General features: G+C 39.3%; 1 protein-coding gene across 12 annotated transcripts in view; it reads left to right on the top strand.

Moving 5' to 3' along the window:
• SCEL (sciellin) overlaps positions 1–22,524 on the top strand; it is a 167,499-nt gene that overhangs the window by 25,073 nt on the left and 119,902 nt on the right. The window contains exon 1 of one of the 12 annotated variants that reach the window (XM_055244599.2): positions 3,121–3,141. The exons of the other annotated variants lie outside the window; for them this stretch is intronic. The gene's annotated coding sequence lies outside the window, so the exon portion shown is untranslated. Of the gene's footprint in view, positions 1–3,120; positions 3,142–22,524 lie in introns of those variants that run through there. 12 annotated transcript variants of the gene reach the window in all.

Raw genomic sequence — 22,524 nt, 5'->3', positions numbered from 1 at the left:
TCTATCACTTTGTACATCAACACCTACTGTGACCACTTAGCATTAGTCAATGAAGCAACCAATATGTTATTTTTTAATTGATTATGATGTCTGTGAAGATGATGGTTCAGTGAATTACTTAGAATGGGGTTTAGTTGCAACTATCAATAAAACTCAAATGACAGCAGTTTAATCAAGAAAGAAGTTAATTTCTCTCTCCCATTAATGCCTGGATATAGGCATTCCATGCCTTTAATGGCAGGCAGTTCTGTTTCTTGATGTGCTCAAGCACTCAGGCAAGCATCCAGGCTTCTGTCTTTTTTGCTGTTTATCTATCTGTGGTCTCCATTCTTTTTTTTTTTGAGACTGAGTCTCGCTCTGTCGCCAGGCTGGAGTGCAGTGGCGGGATCTCAGCTCACTGCAACCTCCAACTTCCTGGTTCAAGCGATTCTCCCGCCTCAGCCTCCCAAGTAGCTGGGCTTACAGGCATGCGCCACCATGCCCAGCTAATTTTTGTATTTTTAGTAGAGACGGGGTTTTACCATGTTGGCCAGGATGGTTTTGATCTCCTGACCTCGTGATCTGCCCGCCTCGGGCTCCCAAAGTGCTGGGATTACAGGCATGAGCCACTGCACCCGGCCCGTGGTCTCCATTCTTTAAGTCAAGCCATCATATTCTCATTCCAGACACTGGGAATAAGGAAAGGGAGACAAGGAAAGGGATGCATGCTCCCAGCATTGAAGGACACTTTTTGGTGCTTCAATCCAACACTACTCACATCGCACTGGCCAGAACTTAGTCACAGGGCAATGCCTATCGGTAAAGGAAACTGAGAACTGTACTCTCTTCATTCTTTACAGCCATGTGGCCAAAAAGGAGGCAGACCAGACATTTGGGGACAAATAGAAGCCTTTGCTAGCTTGGGACTAGGGTGGCTATAAGTCAACCTGCAAGACAGATACAATGCAACATGCACTTGAATGTTCATCTAAGAATTTCACAGCCATCTCTAATTGCTCAGTTTCTTCAAACACAGTATTAATGATTACAAAAGGGGCTTATTTACTTCAATCAGTGAATTAGAAGTTCAAATAAAGAAGATGTAATTTTAGTGATCTGCTCGACTTCCTAAGCTTCTATTTGTTAAATTCTCATAGTGCATTCCCCAGATGCAGGCCTGACTAGAGGATTAACTCCATTCTGAGCTGGAAGACATTTAAGCAAGTAAATTTAGATCTAGTGTTTGGAGGCTCAGAATCAGGTCACTTAATGGTTTTCCATCTCAGATCCTTTACTTGATGTTAAACTTTGACCTTTTTTTAAAAAAGCAAAAAACCATGAGCTTCACTAAATAGGTTATTCAGTACCAAAGTTCTCATCATTTCTATGGCGTACATGTGCCCTCACACTTTCTCTCAGGTCCTGTAATCATCTGTCTCTGATGCCAACCACATCCAGTTTTACATCCACCTGATTGTCCCGATACTGTCTCTGATGCTAAGACATCCATTTGCTACTCCCTGCTGAACCATTATGCTGTTCTGGGCTACTGGGCATTGCTTGGAGCTTTCTGAATTGCTTGTCTCACTGGGGTTTCTTTATCTTCTGGGTTTCCACTTCTCTATTTCAGCCCATTTCAGAAAGCTTCAAATGATACAGCTATGTCTTCACAATGCCTAATGGTCCAGGAGAAAAGTAATAGGTTCTGTGATTCATTCTAAGTCCTATTTGCATGGTATAAATAACAACCAAAAGAAACTAGTCATTCTAGAGACACAGTCCAGGATGGAATAGTTGGCGGCAGGGGCACTCATCATGGCAGCTGCAGCTACAGATTAAATTTGGAGCTGATAGAAGCACAGAGAAAAGGGATTTCCTGCAGGAACACAAATGCACATGGTCAGAATTAATCATCATGTAAATTAAAGTCAGGAACACTTAGGATTATTGGTGATAAAGTCCATGATGGGTAGCATCACTTCCCACAGTAAGCCAGAAATGCCTTCTAGGCTTGGAAATATCTTGTAAAACAGACCCACAAACTTGCTTTTTGCAAACATTCAAAAGAAAATTTGAAAATTTGAATATTTGTACTCTTTTCTTTCAGAAAAGGAACTACCAGGGCACAATGGCTAAGAACTCAGGCTTTGCATTCAGGGAACACTGACTTATCAGTTAAGTTACCTTGGAAAAGCTGCTGTGTCTCCTTAAACCTCTGTTTTCTCATCTCTATTTTTTTAAAATTAATTATTGTTATTATTATTATTTTTGAGACAGAGTCTCACTCTGTTGCCCAGGCTGGAGTGCAGTGGCATTATCTTTGCTCACTGCAACTTCCGCCTTCCAGATTCAGGTGATTCTCCTGCCTCAGCCTCCCAAGTAGCTGGGATTATAGGCATGTGCCACCATGCCCAGCTGATTTTTATATTTTTAGTAGAAATGGGGTTTCACCATGTTGGCTAGGCTGGTCTCAAACTCCTGACCTCGTGATCCGCCTGCCTCAGCTTCCCAAAGTGCTGCGATTATAGCCATGAGCCACCGTGCCCAGCCAGCTTTCTCATCTTTAAAATGGGAAAAATAGTATTAGTTATCGCCTAGGGTTATTGTGAGGAAAATAAAAAACAACTTATTTAAACAGTATACAGCTTGATACACTGTATGCCCTTAATAAATGCTGCCTAAAGAATAAGAAAAATACTAATGTAACTACAACTGAATTGCTGTCTTTAAAAGGAGGCAGATGGGGAATCACAGATCAAATAAAAAACATAGTGGGTTCCTTTATAGTGGAACCCAAAATGAAATGGAAAAATCATGATTCTAAACACATTCTATCATTATGTTGTAATAAATTCCATTACTGTGGTGTTTATATTCTAGTTTTGTGAATGGTGAGAATTTGAGGGAATAAGCCAGGTTAAAAAAGGGGAACCAAAAGAGAAGTATGCTGGAATATTTGCATAATTATCACTCCACGTAAATGCCAATTCTAATCTCCAAAATTTCACTTTAGGCCTGTTGTGATTAATTTGATTTCAGGGACAACTGGCTGTTGCCCTACCTGCTTCAAGCTGGTAAAACCTGAAAAGCTTCAGGTCCCAAAGCTTCATCTGGCAAAGGAGAGGGATGTAGTTCTTACCTGATATTTCAAACAAGAATCAGGTAAGGCTTTGTCACAGATTGGTCTGTGGACCAGTTGATTGGCACCATCCAGGAGCCTGTAAGAAATGCAGAATCTTGTCCTTTGCCCCTGCTACCCCTGCCAATTTTAGCTGAATTAGAATCTGCTTTATGACAAGATCCTCAGAAAAGCATTGAGGTAACACATATTTGACATCATGTATTTCATTTGCATTTTAGATGTAGCTATGTCAGTGTAATGATCTCACTATCTGTTCCAACCAACTTGCTAAAGTCGCTTGTTTCCTAATTCTGTCTTTACTATTTCATTAGTTTTGGTGTTTGTTCTGAGCTTTAGTGAGAAAGTAAAACAGGCCATCACTGTTTAAGTTACTGCATCCCATATATTGCTCCTAACCTTGGCTTAAATGCTCTTGATCTAGAAGGGCAGTTAAGCCTACAAGTTTTGGGTTCAGAGAGATGGAGATCTAGTCCCATCACTGCCAGTGTGAAAATTAGAGCAAATCAATTTTCTTATCTAAAAAATTAGAGTAAATTCAGTTTATATCCAAAATGGGATTTAATCATATTAAACCTTTAATATGATTAAAGATCATATTAATGATCTTTCCCACTGAATTTTTCAATGTCTCCCATGTCCTCTCCCATAGGGTCAGGTATGAGGCTTTCAGTCATTGGTCCATTTTCCAGCATACCCTGACTGGCTAGTTCAGACTAGCCCATAAGGGAGTCATCCAGAATTTATGCAATTTAAACTTTTCTGTTGATTTTATTTCGTTGTTAGGGATGATTTCTGTTTCAAAGTGAGGAAAAGTCTTCCATTTTCCATTGGTCAAACCTTCCTGACATTTATTCAACCAAAATTGAGTGCCCCCCTTGTGCTCAGCACTATCCTTGTGATAGGGAGACAGCACGTAGTAATGCAATAAAAGCTGCTATGCTCGCTCGTGGAGCTTACATTCTAGTAATACCTATATGCACTGTTAAGTGTGTTTACAATATGTTGTTACAACATCTTTTTCTCTGTTTAAGACAAATTTCTATAGACCATGACCTGCTGTGTTTCTGTAACTATTAGTTGAGTATTTCAAACACAAAACCTGAAGATGAAAAGATAAAATGCTGCCATTATTATTGTTGCTGTTGTTATTTTAATTCTAATAACCCATAGAATTTATAAGAGCTATTAAGTTTGAAACACGCGAATAGATAAAAAGCAAGCACAATGTTACTTTTTCAGAGTCATTACTATTACTCAGTGTTACTTTTTCAGAGTCTATTGCTATATAGAAAATTTTGAGGCACCAGCCGGGCACAGTGGCTCACGCCTGTAATTCCAGCACTTTGGGAGGCTGAGGGGGGTGGATCACGAGGTCAAGAGATCCATCCTGGCCAACATGGTGAAACCCCATCTCTACTAAAAAATACAAAAATTAGCTGGGTGTGGTGGTGTGCACCTGTAGTCCCAACTACTTGGGAGGCTGAGGCAGGAGAATCGCTTGAACCCGGAAGGCAGATTGCAGTGAGCCAAGATCATGCCACTGTATTCCAGCCTGGTGACAGAGTGAGATTCGGTCTCAAAAAAAAAAAAAAGAAAATTTAGAGGCACCAAACACCACTGCATTTGTAAACCCCCAGATTTTGAAGACTCAGAAAGGACTAAGGACTAAGTTTATACTCATTCAGACTTGCAAATAAATACCAAATTTACAGAGTTACTCAAAATAAATATATTTTCATTTTATAATGACAGTGCACATAAGAAAAAAATTTACCCCTTTGTTTTTCTCTCCTAACAATGTCTGGCTCTAACAATTCTATAACGTACACATACAGGTACACATTGAATATATACATTTTAAAATCAAGTATTACTTCAACAATGCTTTGAATAAATTTATAGGAACCCAGTGGGGTTTTTTTCCTTTCAGTAAGACTAATCCCTGGATTTGAAAATTGAGGCCGGGCACGGTGGCTCGAGCTTGTAATCCCAGCACTTTGGGAGGCCGAGGCGGGTGGATCACGAGGTCAGGAGATCGAGACCACGGTGAAACCCCGTCTCTACTAAAAATACAAAAAAATTAGCCGGGCGTGGTGGTGGGCACCTGTAGTCCCAGCTACTCGGAGAGACTGAGGCAGGAGAATGGCGTGAACCCAGGAGGCGGAGCTTGCAGTGAGCCGAGATCGCGCCACTGCACTCCAGCCTGGGTGACAGAGCAAGACTCCGTCTCAAAAAAAAAGAAAAAAGAAAATTGATTGGATTGAGGGGTATGACAAGCTCAAATTTAAACATTATCATCATCTCAATAATAAACTAACCATAAAAATATTCCGTATATAAAATATGATTAAAAATAATCACTGGTATAGTAGTTAGAAAATAAGGCTTCCTTCACCTGAAATTTTGTCCATTTGAAGAGGGAAGTGGACCACAGTAGGGAAGGTTGAAGACTGGAAACTCCCCAAAGAGCTCCCTGATATTTATTATTATCAGCAACAGAAATCCCAGGACACGGCCGGGCGCGGTGGCTCATGCCTGTAATCCTAGTGCTTTGGGAGGCCGAGGCAGGTGGATCACAAGGTCAGGAGATTGAGACCATCCTGGCTAACACGGTGAAACCCCGTATCTACTAAAAATACAAAACATTAGCTGGGCGTGGTGGCAGGCGCCTGTAGTCCCAGCTACTCGGGAGGCTGAGGCAGGAGAATGGCGTGAACCGGGAGGCGGAGCTTGCAGTGAGCCGAGATCGCGCCACTGCACTCCAGCCTGGTGACAGAGCGAGACTCCGTCTCAAAAAAAAAAAAAAAAAAAAGAAATCCTAGAACACTTTTTCTTTATGAGAAGATGGCAATGAAATGTGTGTACTAAATTATAGTGCTTCTTTTTCTTTCATTTCTGAAAGCAGTGACATTCCTATTGGTGCACTTTAAAAAGGAAGCTAAAGTCAGAAGTGGATTGCTGCCTCCTGCTCTTTTTTTTATATTTTAACTTTTAGGTTCCGAGGTACATGTGAAGGTCTGTTATATGTGTAAACTCATTACTTGAGGGTTTGGTGTACAGATTATTTTGTCACCCGGTACTAAGCATAGTACCCAACTGCTTTTTGTTTGTTTTCTGAACCTCTCCCTCTTCCCCCCCTCATAACATTGAAAAATGTGTTCTTCCATGTAATTGTGAAAGTAATTTCCTAAAAAGAATTTAATTAAGCCTTAAATAATAGGCTTCTGTCACCTGCATCCTTCTCAGACCTGACTTACTGCTTCACTTTTTTTTTTTTTTCTGACTTAACCAAAGATAATGGACCTTCTGAGGTTCTGGCTGTAGGTTTGTTCCTGGTAAATGGGCTTGAAGTATTGTGAAATCAAATCCAAACCGGTATTTTTTGAAACTAGGCTACCATGTGAATACCGTTTCCCACCAAAAGTAACAGAAGAATTCATTAACATGGAAAAAAAAAGTATTCTTTTAGCAGCTTAATACACGAGGCTTCATTATTTTTTTACTTTGTTTCCCTCTAGTGCCCCAAAGTGAAAAGTGCATGGGTATTTTATATGGAGATGTCCAATTCAATTAATTTATTCATTAAAAATAAATTGATTAGATTCATTCTTATTGTCCCTTTTAGAACTTGGGTACTACTGCTCCTTTTTAGGACATAAAGTCCTGAATCCCCTGTACTTCCCTATCCCACCAATACCACTAAACGCCTCTTCTTGGTCATACTCAGACTTCAGAACCAAGCAGATGATTGTGTTTGTTTCCATGTCTTCTGCCTAGTTCTTATTTTATTTTTATTTTTATTTTTGGCTTGGCGGGGGGTGGTCCTGAATTTAATAGGGCTACAAACTATAATCATAGACAGGCATTAGGCTCAAGTTGGAACAATTTTTAACTAAAATGACTTAATATAATCACTTAATTTACTTTGTTATACAATAACTCATAGTAATTTTTAAGAAGGGGGAAATGCATAAAAAATGGACTACGTGACATCTGAAATCCAAATGGATTTTTAAAAAAGAACAATGATCAGGGCTTGCTACCACGACAAGAGTTATTACCAGGGAGAATTATTATCTTGCTGATCATTCTAGGTGAGACTGCATATGCTTTGTGGTCACTGTGGACTGGTGCTCTGGAGCAGTGATTCAGAGGCACTTAGAATTTCTTTTGGCAGAATGCTGGGTATACATAGCGAAATGATATTTTTATGGCTTTTCTAGGGTTTGATGATCTCACATTTCAGGCTGGACAGCTTCCCATAGTGAAAGACCTATTAATCAGAGAACGTAGGTGTGACAACCAGTAAGGGATGCTTTTGTTTTTTTCTCAAAGAAGAAGGTACTCAATGGACCATCTGGAGAACACGTGATGTGCTGTGAGGTTGTCCCACCCTGATCTTTTGTGGTCTCAAATATGTGACCAGATGCCTTGTATTCCATTCCTGACTGTTCTTCATCAGATAAGAATCAGGCAACACAGTAAAACAGTTCTCTGATTTCAGGCAATAAGTTCTTTAATACCTTTTTAAAGCTTGGGGTAGAATTGTTGAGCTGCAAGTGACAGCCTGCTTATTTAGAGTTAGAATGGGAGAGATTGAGATGAAGTAAACCTGGATGGGATGCTTTCTTTGGCATGATTTTAAAGACACTTGGCAATAAGCTTCAAAGGAGGGTGTGTGTTTATCTTTCTTGGCATGACTTTTGTTTTACTTATTCTGAGGCCCCACCTTTTCTTTCGGGTAATTTTTTTTTCCTAGTATGTCTGGCAGCTGTGCTGAGGCTGCCCACAGTGCCAAATTATCTGGGTAACTTAGGGAAAACATTGAATATGAATTTTTGCCATCAAGTAGAAGAAGAATATCCAAATGATTGCTTTGCAGTTCAGAGTGTTGCTTGCTATGTTGAGATGATCATAGAGCAATCTGAGAACTCCAAAATTTTGGTAACTTATTTATATAGAACTCAGTGAAGTGAGCCTTTAAAACGAGATAAAATATCAATGAACATTCTGTTTTACTTAAAAAAGTTACTCCAGTTCAATCACTATTACCACCCATTTCATTTTTCAATGGAAATCACAAGTACTGAATGCAACAGTTTAGGATTGTTAGCTCTCATGTGGTTGTAGACTCAAAATTTAAGATAGAAATGTATAAGAAGGACTAATTCTTAATTCAAAAATACAGCGGTCAAGTGAGTGAGTTATTGCTTCTTGGCCTTTTGGCTAAGATCAAGTGAAGTGCATGGGTTTTAAAGGTAGACAATCTTTGAAAACATACTCTACTACTTACTAGCTGGAAGAACTCTATGAGGCTAAAGACTCCATAAAATTAAGGGTCTTTTCTTTCTTTTATACCATTCTGCCTCTAGTATCTGGCAAATTGCCTGACACATAGTAAAAGCATAACTACAGAAGGTTTTTTTCTTCCTGTGGATGAAAATTCTTTTCCAGTTAAGTGTTTTCACGTAGAAAGATTGACCTTTTGCTCCTTTCTGAAGATCTGTTGGGTTCTGCCAAGAATCATATGCTTGAGAAGATGAAACATCACTTAGAAATCTGACATCTTTGCTTCCTGTTTCCTACTATGCTGCTCATTGTTGAGAATGCCATTTAAATTGTTTCTGAACCCTCTTCCTTATAGATTGGTTACATGAGGTTAGAAATCACCTAACATTAAATGTTTTAATATTGAAATGAAGGAACTCTCAGCATTCAGAGACAAAAGAGGGAAGAGTCATTGAGGCTAAGGAAATATAATTATATTTGCTGTTAAAACCTTCTGTTGTATAGTATCTTCTATATTCTATGACCTATAATCATCAGGGAATTTTGTCACCACCAAAATTAACTCAGATTTTATAACCAAATTAAACTTTGAGAAGTCAGTTCTCAAAGTCTTCCATAATTGAATGATAGTTGTGTGGAATGTAAATTGTACTCATTTGGAATATCTCGAATGGCTGCCTATCAATTCACTTAATTTCTTCAACCTTACATGAGCAATTACCATGTGACTGGCCTGAGCTAGCATCAGGGGACTAGACATGAATATAGATATTTCATATCTAAAAATTTATCCTGTAGTTTGCCATATTGACATGAAAACAAACAAAATGTGACATAATGGAAGATGTATAAAATAATAATGAATATCACAGTGGGAGGTGTTCAGAGACTGATAATTTCCCACCCAGTATTAATTCTTCTTCTCTTTCTTATAATAGAAAACCGATTCTATACCAGGTGGCAAAATATCCAGCTGAAGGCCCAATTTTCTATCCTGTCTCGCAGCTACATGTGACCATGGACTAAGTTCTGGCTAATAATATGCAAATGAAAGTTTTTGGGTTGAATTTGGGGAAAAGTTCCCTTAGCTTGGGGAGAAATGACTGGGGCTTGCTAGCTGGAATGCGGACGTGATGTGGATGTGGAATGTGGATGTGTTGGCTGTAGTTCTAGCAGCCACCCTGAAGCATGATGTGATTTTGAGCATGGAAGTCATGTACAAAGGATGGCAGGGAACAAAGATAGAAGGACCCTGGACACTGATTACTGAGCAGAACTCTGCACTGACTCTCCCTCAAGTTGGGGGTAGAAGTGCATTTCTGTCTTGTTTAAGTCACTGCTACTTTCACTGTGTCGCTAAAGTATAAATGCAACTTCAGATGACACGAAAGGTATATTAATAGTTTCTTTTTAGAGAAAAGTGTTGACAAAGGTATTCACAGAGGAAATAATGCCTTGGCAGATTATTTTAAAGGACAAACAGGAGGAGTTGTCCAGGTTACAGGAGAGATGAGGAATCCATGGAAGAATATTTGGTGTTACTGCATACTTCATTAGAATTATTTTTTTTTTCTTTTTTTTTCTTTTGAGACAAGGTCTCACTCTGTTGCCCTGGCTGGAGTGCAGTGGCATAATGTTGGCTTACTGCAGCCTCGATCTCCCAGGCTCAAGTGATCCTCCTACTTCAGCCTCCTGAGTAGCAGGGACCACAAGCATGCATCATAATGCCCAGCTGTTTTTAAAAAATTATTTTTTATAGAGACAGAGTCTCACCCTGTTGCCCAGGCTGGTCTCAAACTCCTGGGCTCAAGTGATCCACCTGCCTCAGCCTCCAAAAGTGCTAGGATTACAGGCATGAGCTACTGCACCCAGCCTGATTTTTAATTTGAAGTTTTTATTTGGAAATAATTGCATGCTTAGAAATTTCGATGTTGCAAGAATGAGAATAACACTAAGAACATCTCTTATACCCTTTACTCAGGTTCCTCTATTGTCATCATTTTACGTCATTTGTTTGTAATTTGCTGTCTTGACTCCTCACAATTCACCGTTATATCACCAATATAAACTGTACACATCATGGCTTTTTACCCCAGTATCACCTTACCCTAAAATATTTTATGCGCATTTCCTAATAATAGAGATATTCTCTTTCTTTTTTGGGGGCTGAGGGGGTTTATAAAAAAGTCAAGTTCTAATAAAAATACAATGAAAGTTTTTCATCCAAAGTCTTAAGGAGTACCAAAGTAGAATTGAAGGCAAAACGCCCATACTAAACACAACTAATCTTACACAGAACATGTTATTCATTCTAATAAAAACCATTCTAGCTGGGTACGGTGGCTCACACCTGTAATCCCAGCACTTTGGGAGGCCAAGGCAGGCAGATCACTTGAGGTCAGGAGTTTGAGACCAGCCTGGCCAACATAGTGTAAGGGAAATGGCTGCGCTTTAGTCACGAGTAGGCTGAGGTGGCCTTCTGGTGCAGCATGACTCAGCGTGTTTGGAGCGCAGATGCAGGACCCCCACATGTTATGTAACCAGGCCATGTGAGGCACATTAGATGATCACCCACGTGAGCTTGTGCTTGGCTCGGAGCCACTATTGTCTGTAAAAGGTATAAGTACCCTGCTAACATCGTACATATGGCTCGCTCTTGCCCACAGAGTAGAGCCATCTTGAAATTGTTTACAATTCCTCAAGTGTTTTTCCAGCTACCCGCCACTCGCCCACTGACTCCCCTTGCACCTCAGAACCTGACACATGGTGAAACCCTGTTTCTACTAAAAAAATACAAAAACTTGCCGGGTGTGGTGGTGCATGCCTGTAGTCTCAGCTACCCAGGAGTCTGAGGCAGGAGAATCTGGGAGGCAGAGGTTGCAGTGAGCCGAGATCGTGCCACTGCACTCCAGCCTGGGCGACAGCGAGACTCTGTCTCAAAAAAAAGAAAAAAAAAACATACCCAGCAAAGCCAGTAACTAATACATTATCTATGTAGCTGAACTGAATATTTGCAAAGGTGGTTTTGTTGCGATTGTTGTTTTAACTGCTTGATTGCTTTTTAAGTACTATTGACAGAATTGGATATTTTTAAAGGTAGAAGACAAATATATTTTATTTGCCTTTCAATGACTCATCTTTAAGCTCTTTACAATACACTCCCATAGAATTGCTAAGACAGACCCTATTGGCATTACCTAGTCTCCTACATTGTGCATCCCTGACAGCTGCTATGCAGAGATTTCCTAGATTGTGCTCAATGGCCAACCTGCTGAAACTGAGTGCAAATGCTAATATGCAATAATCACCAAAAAGGAGAACAATTCAGGATTGATATACACACCAGCTGCAATTCTGCAACCCGCTGAAAGTGAGTGTTTCAAGTGCAAACTCTTGCTGCTTTTCCTTGAGCCTCCTGGTTCTCTAGCTGTGGAGTAACAGCCGTGCTTTCAGGACTGACTTTAGGGAGACAGTCTTTTTAGCTTTCCTTGGCAATGGAAAACACTGCCCAGGGAACAAACTCGTGTGGCTCTGATAGGTGGGTCATGTTATGTTTAAGGGCTGTTATTAGTAAGAACAAATGATTCTCTGCCTTTGCATCTTCATTCAGTACAGTGATTTCCATCAGCTACATTAGATTGAGTCAATTTCCTCCTAGATCCTCAGCAAAACTCTCGAGCCAGTTCCTTATTACTTTGGGGGATGGCTTCCCTGACTGAGCGCAGCTTTGGTGCCCCCGTGTTCTGGGTCTGTGTGTGTCCTTGTTGCTTAGTGCCTAGATGTTCTGCTCTGTTAATTTCCCTGGGCTTTGAAGGGAAGAGAGAGTAGCAGTCTAGAGGTAGCTGGCTTTGATGGGAAGTATGATTTTCAGGTAGATTTCACTGTCTCATGCAATCGTGTGATTTATGTCATTTCCCTAGTAACTATTTCTGGTGACAGCAGAGTCACTTCTTCATGCCAGCCATTTTATAGATTTTATGAATGCAAAGGAATATTGTTTAGCTACTTATAATACCAAGCATATGGGTTATTATCAATTTTAAAAATGCTAATATGTAATAATCACCAAAAAGGAGAACAATTCAGGATTAATACACATGCCAGCTGCAATTCTGCAAAAATTTAATTTTATAATCATAAGATCAGAAGATAATTTGGTGAGAGAGTTTAGAATCTAATAATGTTCATTCATTTCCTTTTTTTCCATAGAAGGCTCTGTTGTGTTTCAGGCTCTGCTTCATTTTCATGTAAACCCGGAAATATGGAGGAGGAGTGGCTCTTGGAAATTCTGGCTTCGAGACTCTCAGGCTTGTTTTCCAAATAAGTGTGAAAAGCAGCTGGAGATTCCTTCCTCAGGCCAGACCCATACTTTGTGGGCCACCTTGTTCAGCTTGTTTAAGTAGATCTAGAACACTGGAAATCTTTCCCTAAGCTTCTGTCTCCCTCACCTCTCACATCCAAATTCATCACCATCCACCACACCAGATCCTATGGATTTAAACTCCTTTAATATATTTCACATCATTCATCTTCATCTCCTCAAGTCATCACCCTAGTTCATGCTAATATTATCTCTCACCTAAAATGCTGCACCACCATCCTGAATGATCGTGCTAAACTCAGGCTTACCCTCTTTTGCAATCAAGTTAATTTTTTGTGAAACTTGCTATAATGGAGGTAAAACAAACACAGTAAAATGTTCAAATTTTAGTTTTGCAGCTCAATCAAATTTTGCATGCATGCCTATCTATAATTACCGTTTAGATCACACAGAACATAGAGAAAGCCAGAAACTCCCAGTGTGGTCCATGTTGGGCTGTTGCAATTCACTGACTCCAGCCAAGGGGAAGAGGAAAGAGTCTGATAACATAAGGCCCAGCATGGTCTCAGCCTGTGTTCTGTGGGAGGAAAGTTAATGACATGGGCACACCCAACTAACATGGCTGGGAAATGTAGTTCTAGCTGGGTAACCATGCAACCGACACATTCTAGCACCATGGAAGAAAGAGAAAATAGATTGTGATGGACAACTACCAGCCTCAGACACAATATTATTACAATATTAGTTTTTCCAATCTGTCAGACATTTTATATCTTGCTATATATTTAGCACTTCTTTACTTTCTTCCAACAAAGTTAAATAATTTTCTCCACAGAGTTCTTGCATGTTTTTTGTTAAATTTCTTTCTTGATGTTTCATAGTTTTGATGCTATTCTAAGCACTATTTTTGTTTCCTTTTCTGTTGTGACTTATATATAGAAATGCAGATTTTTGTATGTTTATTTTATGCATATATTTTTAAAACCTGACTTAACTCTCTTTTAAATTCTAAACACTTTTATGGATTTTTTTGGAGTTTTCTGTATATGCAATCATATCATCCATGAGAAATGATACTTTTGTTTCTTTCTTTTTAATTTTTTTGGGAGGTCTGCCTGTACTGGCTAAAACTTCCAGTAAAATGGTGACTGGAAGAGGCAATAGTTATCATACTTGTCTTATTCCTAATCTTAAAGGGAGAGGTATGAACTTTAAATACTGTGATTGATGGAGGATTTGTAGATACTTTTCATCAGATTGAGGAATGTTCTATCCACTCATAGTTACATGATTATCTCAGTGAACTGAATGGATGCTGAAGTTTTTCCAATGCTTTTTCCACATTCACTGAGGTAATCATGTAATTTTTCCCCTCATTTAATCTGTTAATGTGGTAAACCACATTAATTGATTTTGTAATGTTAAATCAATCTTGTATTCCTAGGATAAGCCCAACTTTCCTATGAAATCCTCTAGACTTAGACTTTTCTTTGTGAAAATATTTGTAATTACTGACTTTATTTTTGTTTTTAATAATGGCAACAGAATTGTTCAGATATATGGTTTTGTTATTGTTGATCTATTTGGGTAAGCTATATTGGTCTAGAAATTTTTCCATTTTGTTTACATTTTCAAATTTATTGGCATGAAGTTTTCATTTTATTCTTTTACAGGTTTACTCCTAAGCCTGCGGCATGAATACAAATGATGGCCCACATACCATATGTCTAAATGTTGATAAGTTATGAATCAAGTTAATGAACTATTAAATAAAATATGTCCTAGCCTTCTAACTTGACAAATATACCTCTATAACAATCTAAAAAGACAGATTCAAATTTAGAATTCTTTCACTTTTCAAACACCAATTCTTTCTAATCTCCTATGTTACTGTTTGCAATTTTCTGTTCCCTGCTGAAATGTTCTAATTTTGCTTTTATTTCTTTGAACATCCTGTGCATACTTATCTTAGGATCTGTATTGATACTTCCAGTCACAGACCTGTGTGTATTTATTTTGATTAGCTGTTTGTTTCTGCTGGTTCTTGCTCCTGGTGATATGTTTCCTGTGTGCCTAGTTATTTTTTGACATTGCTGAACGTTTTAACTAAAATTTTAATTATAGGAATAATTAAGGCTAAGGTGATAGAATCTCAGAGGGATTTTGTTTGTTTGTTTCTGTTAGGCATCTGGGGTGCTTTCAATCTGGGACCATCTTTTTTATTTTTATATTTTTAGAAACAGAGTCTCGCTCTGTCACCCAGGCTGAAATGCAGTGGCGCCTTTATAGCTCATTATAGCCTCCAGTTCCTGGGCTCAAGAGATCCTCCCTCTTTAGCCTTCTGAGTAGCTGGGACCATAGATGTGTGCCACCCTGCCCAGCTTTTTTTTTTTTTTTCTGTAGATATGGGGTTTTATTGATGTTGCTCAGGCTGGTCTCAATCTCCTGGCCTCAGGCCACTCTCTTGCCTTGGACTTCCAAAGTATTGGGATTACGGGCATGAGCCACATGCCTGACCCAGAATTTCTTTCTTTTCTTTTCTTTCTTTTCCTTCCTTCCTTCCCTCCTTCCTTCCTTCCTTCCTTCCTTCCTTCCTTCCCTCTTTCTTTCTTTCTTTCTTTCTTTCTTTCTTTCTTTCTTTCTTTCTTTCTTTCTTTCCTTCTTTCTTTCTTTCTTCTTTTTTCTTTCTTCTTTTTTCTTTCTTTTCTATTTTCTTTGTAAAATAATATACTTAAAATAGTATTTATGTTATTCTTTTTAATTTATAATTGTGTATTATGCTTTATAAGATCAAATCAGATTTCTGCCAAGGAAACAAGAAGGCTGGAGGAATGAAGGTCAAGCAGAACTGCTGATGCCTTTCATGAAGTGGGGAATTTCAGGAACTGCAGGAAATGGTTCACCATGATTCAGTTGTCTGTTCACCACTAAAAAGAAATAACTCACAGGAAGATGCCAGGAAGTTTCAGGAAACATCTTATATCTACCATCTGCCAAAACACATGATCTCTTTTTTTTGAGACAGAGTCTTGCACTGTGGCCTAGGCTAGAGTACAGGGCGCAATCTCCGCTCACTGCAAGATCTGCCTCCCGGGTTCACACCATTCTCCCGCCTCAGCCTCCAAGTAGCTGGGACTACAGGTGCCCGCCACCACGCCCGGCTAATTTTTTTGTATTTTTAATAGAGACAGGGTTTCATCATGTTAGGCAGGATGGTCTCGATCTGCTGACCTCGTGATCCGCCCGCCTCGGACTCCCAAAGTACTGGGATTACAGGGTGAGCCACCGCACCCAGCCACAAATGATCTCTTTACTGCCAGTGTCTCAGGAATAATATTATAGTTTCTACTTCTCTCCTACCTTTCAAAAGCTTGTGTGAGTATCTCTCACAGACAGAACATAATCCAAACCTGTGCTGGCAGGCATTCTGAGAAATGTAGTTCCTAATCTTGTAGCCATTACAGTTCAAAGATCTTGGGAAGTAGATAGCGCTGGGTTTCCCACAGATAATTGGTACAACACAAAATACACCAAAGTGCAGATATTTCATTAAAAGTAAAAATATCTATAGGTGGTACGTGCTCAAAATGTTTTTATGCTAGTGCAATCTAAACCTCCTTGTATAATACTTATCTAGTGCCTATCAGCTCCAGGGAGTCTTTCACTCTCTTATCTCCCCATTACTGTTTCTACTTCATAATCCTTCTCCCTGCCCTCTTGCTTTTTGATCACCTCCATCCTCACCATCCAGTAGACTTTTAGGACATACCAATTTCCTTCTCCTCCATTTTGTGTAGGTCTTATGCTGTGTAGCTGGTCCTCCTGAAAATCAACCTGGGAAATAGAGGTAGGAGAGGATAAAAATGAGTGGGCAATGCTCAAATGCTCTAATATGGGCTAGAGAGAGGGAAAAGTTGCAAACCACTATTCACCAATAAAATTGTCTCCAGCACATACACAGAAATGATTACAGACAGAATAGGTTTCTGTCCCTGAGTAACAATAATCTAGTCCCAAAGACCTAGATATCTTGTAAGACTTCTTTCTCCAGCATCCATCTTGTTTATCAGCTTGCCTTTCTGGCCTCCAGGAACTGGCCTATTATTTCATTTACCCCAACCCATGGATAAGTCAGAGAGCCTTCCTTGCTAAACAAACAAAATAACAACAACCAAAAAAATTATTCAATGCTCCACCCACTCAACTCTGGCATCCATGAGGGTCATGTGTAGTTCACAGATGATTCATGGGACCATGTCAATGGACTCCCATTCGGAATCAAGAAAGACTCAGCCGTTCCCCCAGGGTGGTAGGCAGCTCACCTCTGCACTCTTACATGATTCACTCAGGGCAATAGCACCTTCATCACTCAATGGCAGAGCCTGCCCAAAGTAAGCAGACCACACATCAAGACAGAAAGCTAGTGCCCTCCGCTTGGGTCTACTAGGATCCTGGTGATAAAAAGATAGAGGCTGGAACCAAATACCTCTTATGCCTTTGACTTTTCTGTGACCAATATTGCCTGTGGAAACATGGTTAGAATGAAAAGGACCTTATTATCTCTCTGCTCACAGTCACTTGTAGGATTGAAAAAGAACCTTATTGGAAGCTCTGTTCTGGGCTGAAGCCTATCATCCCTCCTAGCATGAAGGAGATACTTGAGTCATTCTTACTGGGTTCCTGGGCTGCACTGTGAATGCCAGCATCTGCTTCATGGGAGAGGAAGGAAGAAAAGAGAGAAGCAGAAAAGATATTTATGCAAAGTATCTTGTATTAGTTCCATACTTTACTTGGTTCAGTATTAAGTAACTTCTTTTTTAATATCTTAAAGTAGCAGAGGAAGGCTACAGGCATTTTAATGTAAATGTGGATTTCTGGGTAAACACAGTTTAATAGTGGTTTCTACTTTGTGGATGATCCTATGCCCCTAACTGAGGAACTTGTTCTTCATGCTACACCTCATGGGGAGGACACAGCTGCCAAATTCCTTTGCACAATCCCTAAAGAATGTCTTTGCCTTGAGAGTGTATTTGCTCAGCCTTGTCAGGTTTGGCTATGAAGGGTGGGTCAGCCCACTGGGTGTGCTGCATACCTTCCTGGAGAGACCCAGGAAGCTGCCCAGCTACGCAAATGGCAGTCAAATCACTAGGTAGAACATTAGAATTTGTTTACTGTGGTTAGGAATTTGCCCAGAGGTATCTGAAGTGCTTTGCTGAGGCTTTCTGGATGATAATTTTTTGTTGCAGTTTTTAAATGTTTGTTTGTTTACAGAAAATGACTTCACCAACATAATTTTTAACCTTTCTTGATTTGCCTCTGTGAAATCAGTGAAATATATTGGCGCTGTTTCTAGAAATTTCCGCAGTCAACTCAAGTAGCACCTGAAAAAGTCCCACAGCCTGTCGGCCAGTACATGTGCAGGATGTACAGGTTTGTTACCTAGGTAAACATGTGCCAGGGTGGTTTACTGCACATATGTCCTGTCACCCAGGTATTAAGCCCGGCATCCACTAGCTATTCTTCCTGATCCACTCCTTCCTCCTACCCCCAATCTTCTGACAGGCACAAATGTGTGTTTTTCTCTCACATGTGTCCACGTGTTCTCATTGTTCAGCTCCTGCTTACAAGTGAGAACATGCAGTATTTGGTTTTCTGTTCCTGTGTTTGCCAAGGATAATGGCCTCCAGCTCCATCCGTGTCCCTGCAAAGGACATGATCTCCTTCCTTTTTATGGCTGCATAGTATTCCATGGTGTATATATACCACATTATCTTTATCCAGTCTATCATTCATGGGCATTTAGGTTGATTTGATGTCTTTGCTATTGTGAATAGTAAAGCTGCTGATGTGACTGTATGACCCATCGCTTCACTAATTGAGCCTTGTCTTACTTCAGTAGAGACTCCTATGGGTTTTTTTTACCCAACTTGACTCCAGATTTTTCATTTCATTTTCATTCCATTACTGTCGGGAGAAATAAAGATTTGGAAGAAAGAGTCAAGGACAATAGATCTTATAAAGTTGCTTCATCAGAAACCTACTGGGGATTACTTTTGCTGTAAGACAGAAATTTTCTCTTACTTATTTTTTTTTTCATTTGGAACCCATCTATTTCAACAGATGTAAAATAGACCTTGGTTGGAAAAGGAAAGGCAGAGAGGGAATATCTGCTTATGGATATTAGTGATCTGAGGATAATGCACTTTATGTATGCCCTTTTCTGTAGTTGAAGATGAGTATAATAGTGTGTAGACCACACAACCTTTCCTTAAGTAAATGAGCATGTAAAAGTGGCTTATGTTCCCATGTAGGATACAGGAAGAATAATATTTGATTCTGTGACATGAGTGCATCAATTTAGAAAAATTTGTTTCAGCTCACAATTTGCCATTTCGCCTGTGATGGCTTTTTCTTTTAATGGTGAGACTTTAGTTGTGACACTTGACAAGCCTTCATAAGGAAATACATCAGTTTAGAAAAGTAGCATGTACTGCATGTGTCTGTATTGCTTTCTACATTTCTACACCTACTCGTTTGACAGGGTTTATGGGAAAACAAGGTGGGTGAAGTGTGTGGGGAGGTTCATGTAGTGCAATGTTGGGGGCGCCGGGAAGTCCCAGTTTTCTAAGGTAATCACACATTTTGGCTGTGAACAAAAGGAAATTTCAGTCTTTTATTCTGAAGACCTGCACTGGAATGAATCACAGAGCTTCTCCAGGAGTCTGACAGTGTAGGAGGGGGCATCAAGTCAACCAACTTTCCTTATGCCCTGTGGTTGTGGGTCTTTTCAGGCTAGTGTAGTTGCATAAGTAAAGATCAAACAATTCAATTTCCCAGCCTTTCTACATGGGGTTGGCCATGGGTGTGTAAGTTAAGGACTACTCCCTGTTTCTGTATTGCAGAATTATGGTTAGACTGGCTGAACAAGTCAGGTTTTGTGAGTGTTTCTGAGAGGAAGAATTCTACCCATGACACTGTAGGGCAGATAAAATGGTGAGAACTCCAGTATTAACTTCTAAACACAGAAAAAAAAACACATAGTACCATGACAAGGCTTCTCAAGAGGACCATGGAATAGCATCCAAGGGAAAGTAGGCTGGTAAGAGTGTTGCAAGAGAAGCACCGGTAGCAGTGGAGGCAGCAAGAAGCAGAGGGTTCAAAGCCCTGGCCTCTTCCTGTACCATTTGCCTGCTGTGAAATTGACATGTTGCTTAACCTTTGTGAATCTCAGTTTCTTCATGGGTGAAACAAAGATTATAACAGTACTTTAGAAAGTTGTTATGAGAATGAAATCAGATAAGGTATACGTGCTTAGATGCTCATCAGAGTATGTGGTCGAGACATGTTCCATAATTTTGAATGAACTCTGACCTTACTTCCATGTTAATTAATTTATTGGATTTTTGCCAAGTCACCCAAAGGACTCAGAATCTCAGTATTCTTCTCTGGAAAATGAGGCTTCAATTACAGGTTTACGACTCTTTTCTCATTGAGCATTCCCTCCTCCACAGGGAGAGGGTGAAAAGGGAGAGGGATGTTCTAACAGGGTTGGTTAGCACAGACCAGAAGTTGGCCAAGTATCACCTGCTCCGGCCACTGTAGACCATTCTGCTGACACCCACTCCTTTCCCATGGTGGCTATGGCTGCTTTCTGCTATGATAGGGCAGAATGGAGTTTTTGCATATGGCCTAGAAACCCTAAAATACAGTATTGACTTTCAGGCCCTTTAAGAAAACAACTGCTGATGTCTAGCCATAGACAAAAAACAAAAAGGATTGATTCTGAGTTGCATCAGTCATGTTAATAGTAAGAGCTTTCATAACATTTTTATTCTGTTTGATGCTTTCATATCAACTTTTGTCTTAATTTTTGTTTAAAGCCAAATATTTTGTTTGCAAGGATTGGATTTGTAGGCAAGAATCTTGATGGTTTCTTGGAAATTTGTTGTGATCGGGAGGCAGTGCACAAGATGCACCTTGTTTGGTAACTGTCGTATTTTAAACAGACAATGACCTTTGACTTATAGTATTGTGCCTCTTGTGTATAAAAACAAATTTAATCAGGCTTTTATGTTTCTTTTTAGCCAACCTTGGGAATGTGGTTGGTTTGTTAGTTTAAATTTTCCTCATTTTCTTTATATCAGGCCCTTAGTAGTAGAACTGGTAAAAGTCAAGATTTGTTTTTATAGAAGACATCTGAATGTATATGCATATGCCATTTTATTCTTCCTGAAAGAACTGAATATTAAGTAAAGAAGTGGAAAATAAAATACAAATCAACAGTAAAAAGTTAAAAACATCAAAAATTTAAAAAGAGCAAATTACCTCATGGTATTTTTCAATGATCTCAAAGCTTCTCTCTCTCTCTCTCTCTCTCTCTCTCTCTCTGTCTCACACGCACACACTCCCAAATTATTGAGGCCAACTATTTTTTAATAACTTTTAGTTAGGAGAGGAATGAGGTATTGGCGGGGTTATTGTAAAATTAAAGAAATAATAAAGTATACCAATTCCAGAGGATTTAAAAATCCCTGTTTTCTAGGGATACCATTAAAATTATCACAAATTTTGTTCCAATAGAGGATAGTCCACTAATTTACAATAAAACTTGAAAATCAAAAATTTCTAGAATTCTCCTCTTTTCTCTGGAGGGTTTATTGTTTGATTATATAAAGTAAAGGAACCGGAGACAATTTGAAGATGAGAGGAGGTGGAGGGGGTGGATGGAATGAGTGAACTGGAGGAGGAAGTGAGTAGGGGAGGTGAGGGCTTTTCAGATATTGCAGATATTGTGAGTGGGGAAGGAACAAGGACACACTTTTGGGACACCCCAGTGGTTTGAGAGATTCAGTCCATCAGAATGTGCAAGAAGTAAAGGAAAATACCAACAGAAACACTAGCATAAGTGAGGGAGACCATGTGAACCACATTTTCCTAGCCTAGTCTATTGAATGTTGAGACTCTGAGAAGGAGAAGTGGGCAGAGAAAGAGCCTGGCGATTTCATTTTCTTGTCAAGTGCCTTCTGTCCCATTTCCTCATGTGTCACATGGTAATGCAGATACATTCATCCTAGAAACAATCCCTGAGAACTGGCTAAGTCAGGACTACCAAAGACTCAAGGATAAATAAGCTCAGGGCTCAGCCTTCAAGGTGTTTACATTATGATAGGGGAGACAGACACAGGTAGAGCTATCAACGTGTGTGTGTGTGTGTGTGTGTGTGTGTAGATCTGCTATATATGTATTATATATGTATAAATCTCATATATTATAGATCCATAAGTATAAATATATTGTGTACGTGTGTGGAGGTATGTGCATATGTGTGCATAGGTACTATATAAAGCTTAGGTAGTATGCTTCCCCCAGATTTAGCTGGGCACAGGTCTCACATAATCATTGCAACCAATACTCAAACATCCTGTAATCATTTGAAAACATGCCTGTTAAATGAATACTGTTTATATCACTCAAGAATGGAAGGTAGAAAATGACTATAAAAATTCATGTCTTTCTAGCATTTGTTTACATGGCTTTTAAATACACAATTTTAGAAGCAATCTAAATATGTCACCTACTTTAACTTAATAAAAGTCATAATAGTATAGAATTATCTCATATCTATCTACTGATTCAAATTATTGCATGCATTTTGAACTTCATTTACTTAATGAAATATTTAGTTTTTTTTTTAAATTGTAAAAATAGATGAAGTTATAGGAAACTTGGAAACATTGTAAATATATGGTAGGTGTGGTAGATTGGATTATAGTCCCCGAAAGATGTTCGTATC

Source organism: Symphalangus syndactylus, chromosome 15 (genome assembly GCF_028878055.3).
Source record: "Symphalangus syndactylus isolate Jambi chromosome 15, NHGRI_mSymSyn1-v2.1_pri, whole genome shotgun sequence".
NCBI lineage: Eukaryota > Metazoa > Chordata > Mammalia > Primates > Hylobatidae > Symphalangus > Symphalangus syndactylus.
Note: the sequence above shows the minus strand (reverse complement) of the source record. Positions and strands in the feature narration are given on the sequence as shown.